The sequence below is a fragment of the Aedes albopictus genome, chromosome 2 (genome assembly GCF_035046485.1).
Source record: "Aedes albopictus strain Foshan chromosome 2, AalbF5, whole genome shotgun sequence".
NCBI classification, from domain to species: Eukaryota; Metazoa; Arthropoda; class Insecta; order Diptera; family Culicidae; genus Aedes; species Aedes albopictus.
Window position 1 is genome coordinate 321,000,607 of NC_085137.1, and position 5,798 is coordinate 321,006,404.

Sequence of the window (5,798 nt, forward strand, 5' to 3'; positions counted from 1 at the left end):
TCACCAAGGAGGTGCGGCTCAAACAGCGTCTGTTCTGGCATCCAGCGGCTGAGTAAGAAACGCTGCACCACGCCCAGCTAGATCCAAGGTGGTAGCCCCATCAGCGTGGTCGTCCCAGTGTTGGTTGGGACGTTAAACAGAACTGGCACGATGGCCCTCCGGCGAGACAGGAGTGTTGGCGTAGGCCCAATAAGCCACCCGTAAAAATCCCCATTGCGAATAACATAGGAGAAAATACGACTCGATACAATCGGCATAGACCCACGCGACAAAATAAGGACTACGATTGGAAACTTGGAACATGGAATTGCAAGTCACTAGGTTTCGCAGGATGTGACAGGATAATTTACGACGAACTACATCCCCGCAACTTCGACATCGTGGCGTTGCAGGAACATTGTTGGACTGGACAGAAAGTTTGGAAAAGCGGGCATCGAGCGGCTACCTTCTACCAAAGCTGTGGCACCATCAATGAACTGGAAACAGAATTTATAGTGTTGGGCAAGATGCGACAACGTGTGATCGGGTGGCAGCCGATCAACGCAAGGATGTGCATGTTGAGAGTTAAGGGCCGTTTCTTCAACTACAGCATCATCAACGTCCACTGCCCACACGAAGGGAGACCCGATGACGAGAAAGAAGCGTTCTACGCGCAGTTAGAGCAAACATACGATGGTTGCTCGCCGCGTGACGTGAAAATCGTTGTCGGCGACATGAACGCGCAGGTAGGAAGGGAGGAAATGTACAGACCGGTAATCGGGCGAAACAGCCTGCACGCCGTTTCGAATGATAACGGCCAGCGATGCGTAAACTTTGCAGCCTCCCGTGGGATGGTAGTCCGAAGCACCTTCTTCCCCCGCAAAGATATCCACAAAGCCACCTGGAGATCACCCGACCATCAAACAGAAAACCAAATCGACCACGTTCTAATCGACGGTAAATTCTTCTCAGATATAACCAACGTCCGCACATACCGCAGTGCGAATATAGATTCGGATCACTACTTAGTCGCTGTATGCATGCGCTCAAAACTTTCGACAGTTATCACCACGCGTCGAAGTCGAACGCCGCGACTCAACATCGAGCAACTTCGTAACGTAGAAGTGGCTCAAGACTACGCGCACCAGTTAGCAGTGGCCCTACCAACGGAAGAGCAGCTTGGCGCAGCTACACTTGAAGATAGCTGGAGGGACATCCGATCCGCCATAGGTAGTACCTCGGCTACAGCACTAGGCTTCGCGACTCCGAATCACAGAAACGACTGGTACGACGGCGAATGTGAACAGTTGAAAAACGAGAAGAATGCAGCATGGGCGAGAATGCTGCAACACCGTACGAGAGCAAATGAGGCACGTTACAAACAGGCGCGGAACAGGCAGAACTCAGTCTTCCGGATGAAGAAGCGCCAGCAGGAAGAACGAGATCGCGAAGCGATGGAAGAGCTGTACCGCGCTAAGGACACACGAAAGTTCTACGAGAAGCTGAACCGCTCGCGCAGAGGCTTTGTGCCACAAGCCGACATGTGCCGAGATAATCACGGGAATATTCTCACGAGCGAGCGAGAGGTGGTCGAGAGGTGGCGGCAGCATTACGATGAGCACCTTAATGGCGACGTTGCAAGTACCGAAGGTGGCGTGGTAACAGATCTAGGAGTATGTGCACAGGACGAAAGACTTCCGGCCCCTGACCTTCAAGAGATTGAGGAGGAGGTTGGCCGGTTGAAAAACAACAAAGCCGCTGGAGCAGATCAACTACCAAGCGAGCTTCTAAAATACGGTGGAGAAGCACTGGTGAGAGCACTACACTGGGTCATTACCAAGATTTGGGAGGAGGAAGTATTACCGGAGGAATGGATGGAAGGTATCGTTTGTCCCATCTACAAAAAGGGCGACAAGTTGGATTGCGGGAACTACCGCACGATCACACTACTGAGCGCTGCCTACAAGATACTCTCTCAAATTTTATGACGCCGTCTATCACCGATTGCAAGAGAGTTCGTGGGGCAATATCAGGCTAGATTCATGGGTGAACGCGCTACAACGGACCAGATGTTCGCCATCCGCCAGGTGTTGCAGAAATGCCGCGAATACAACGTGCCCACACATCACTTGTTCATCGATTTCAAATCGGCGTATGATACAATCGATCGAGAACAGCTATGGCAGATTATGCACGAATACGGATTCCCGGATAAACTGATACGGTTGATCAAGGCGACGATGGATCGAGTGATGTGCGTAGTTCGAGTATCAGGGACACTCTCGAGTCCCTTCAAATCTCGCAGAGGGTTACGGCAAGGTGATGGTCTTTCGTGCTTGCTGTTCAACATTGCTTTGGAGGGTGTAATAAGAAGAGCGGGGATAAACACGAGTGGGACGATTTTCACGAAGTCCGTTCAGCTGCTTGGTTTCGCCGATGATATTGATATTATTGCTCGTAAATTTGAGACGATGGCGGAAACGTACATCCGACTAAAAAGTGAAGTCAGGCGAATCGGATTAGTCAATAATGTGCCGAAGACAAAGTACATAATGGCAAAGGGCTCCAGGGAGGAATCACCGCGCCTGCCACCCCGAATTCATATCGACGGTGATGAAATCGAGGCGGTTGAAGAATTCGTGTACTTGGGCTCACTGGTGACCGACGACAACGACACCAGCAGAGAAATTCAGAGGCGCATTGTGGCAGGAAATCGTGCCTACTTTGGACTCCGCAGAACTCTACGATCGAATAAAGTTCGCCGTAACACGAAGTTAACCATCTACAAAACGTTGATTAGACCGGTCGTCCTCTATGGGCACGAAACATGGACCCTACGTGCAGAGGACCAACGCGCCCTTGGAGTTTTCGAACGGAAGGTGTTGCGTACCATCTACGGCGGAGTGCAGATGGAAGACGGGACGTGGAGAAGGCGAATGAACCACGAGCTGCATAAGCTGCTGGGAGAACCAACCATCGTCCATACCGCGATAATCGGGAGGAAACGGTGGGCGGGTCACGTCATCAGGATGTCGGATAGCAACCCGACTAAAATGGTTCTCGAGAGTCATCCGACCGGTACAAGAAGACGTGGAGCGCAGCGAGCTAGGTGGGTCGACCAAGTGGAGGACGATCTGCGGACCCTACGCAGAGTGCGGAACTGGAGACAAACAGCCATGGACCGAGTGGAATGGAGGCGGCTACTATGTACAGCAGAGGCCACCCCGGCCTTAGCCTGACCGGTAAGGTAAGTAAGGTCACTCGCGAACACTAGGATTGTCTGGCATTATTGCAACATGCCCTGCCCACCGTATACATTCAGCTGTGGCCACCTTCTGGATGCTGGGTTCGCTGAAAAGTTCAGCGAGCTCGTGGTTCATCCTTCTCCGTCTCACACCGTTCTCCTACACACCGCCGAAGATCTTCCTTAGCACGCGTCACTCGAAAATTCCGAGTGCTTACAGGTCCTCCTCAAGCATGGTCCCTGTCTCGTGTCCGTAGGGGACCACCGGTCTCATTAGCGTTTTGTACATGGTGCATTTGGCACGACTTCCATTGATGATGTGCCTTCATATTACACGGCTAGCATTGTCGTCAGCTGTCAATAAGGATCCGAGGTAGACGAATACCACTTGGCTCTCCACCATGTACTTTGTTTTTGACGCATTCACCACCAGTCCGACTTTTCTGGTGATAATGTCCATGTCGTCTACAAAGCACACAAAGTGACTAGATTTTTTGAAAATCGTACCCTGGCTCGTCACGTTACACCTTCCAGAGCGATACTGAAGATGAGTAGGCATGAGAGTCCGTCACCTTGTCGCAGTCCCCGGCGAGATTCGAATGAACTGGATAGTTCAACCGAAACCCTTACGCAGTTTTGCACACCGTCCATCGTTGCTTTTTTCAGTCTAATCTGCTTCCCAGAAAAGCCGTTTTCCTCCATGATTTTCCATAGCTCTGCGCGGTCGATACTGTCGTATACCGCTTTGAAGTTGATGAACAGGTGATGCGTTGGAACGTGGTATTCACGGCATTTGAGGATTTGTCGTACGGTGAAGATCTGGTCCGTTGTCGACCGGCCGTTGATGAAGTCGGCTTGATAACTTCCCACGAACTCATTCGTTTTAGGTGCGGGGGGGGGGGGGGGGGGGGGGATAGCACTTTGTAGGCAGCATTCAAAATGGTGATCACTCTGAAGTTCTCACATCCCAAATGGCCACCTTTCTTGTGAATGGGCAGATTTCCACTTCCTTCCACTCCTTCGGTAGCTGTTCGGTTTTCCAGATCCTGACTATAAACTGATGCAGACAGGTGGCCAACTTTTGTGGGCCCATCTTAATGAGTTCAGCTGCGATACATAGGCCGAAAGGGACTCTCATATATTCATATTGGCCTCGATGAGTTACAAAAGATGTATATGGCGTTGAATTTTTGGAAATCCTAGTTTGATGAAAACCGGACTTGAGATCCGAAATAGAAAATATTCGTTTTCCTCTCAGGTTATCAAATAAATCATCTAATATTGGAAGAGGGTGATTCCCCCGAGCGGTATCTTTGTTAAATTTTCTATAATCTTCGCACATTCTAATATGATTACATTTTCTTGGTATTAACACAATAGGGCTTTCATTACTTCAAAATTATTGTCATCTCATAATTTGTATCAGGGTTTGATGGCTTTTCATAAAACTAATAATATTTTTTAAAAACATCAAAAATTTTGCCTATGGTCAATAGGAACTTTATCAGTGTTGTCTTAAATTTGTTTAAAAATATTTGAACTGATATTAACAACTTTTTGATTTACCTTTTGGGTTGGAACATTTGCAGAATTCAAGTTTTCATTCATTTACACAATTTTGATGTGATTTTCAATTACTGTACGTACTTCAGAGCACATAATAACGTCACCCCCAATGCTGGCATCGAAGAGGTCCAAAGTTTTGCCTGGTACAACATAGAACTGAATCCTGAAATGAACGTTTTGAATCATTATAGCATTACTGTACATTCCTAATATCTTTAGCCTTGTCCCTTCGATACCCTGATATTTTTGCAATCTGTTTAAGCAGTAATATTTTTCTTTTCAATGAATCCTCGGCGTATCAGTGAGACTGGGCTCCCTGTATCAAAAAGTGCTTTATAAATACAACCATCAAATAGAAATTTTGGTCTACTAATCCGGCTCGTCCTTCTTCCTTTTCTATATGTGTAAAAATTGTTGTTTTAAAATCTTCGTCAGAATTTTGCGTCAGTGTATAAATACTTGAATCTTGATGACCAGTTCGCGATGATTGACCAATTTTGAGTTCATCAGAGGGCCTATTCTCCTTGATAAATCTTGAACAGTTGACCGCTAGATGTTCCGGTTCATTGCATTTGTAACACCTTCTTCTATTAGTGCTGAACTTGATCATTCGAAAAGCTTGAATAATTTCTTTAAAATTTTGCATCCTTGCTTGGTTTATGATTTCATCATCAAAATCACTTCTAAAATGTATTGCACCACCTCGTTCTCCGGCATCTTGAGTTTCTGGGTGATCACTATTTTTGACTGGCAGTAATCCTTGAGCGATACAGAAAAGCAATAAAAATATCAAAAAGTCTGAAATCGAGGCTTTTGGCGTAATATTTTACCTCTTGTGAGCTGAATTCATTTTAAACGAAGCTAGTTCTGTTTGCTTGTGTTTCTTTGCAACTTTTATACAGTTAAACACTTGTTGAAAGACCTTTCTAGGATAAGCACGTGGTGGAATTATCCCCTGGGACAGTTTTATCATGGGGTTGGACGTTTTTCTTTTGATGGGGCGTATTGC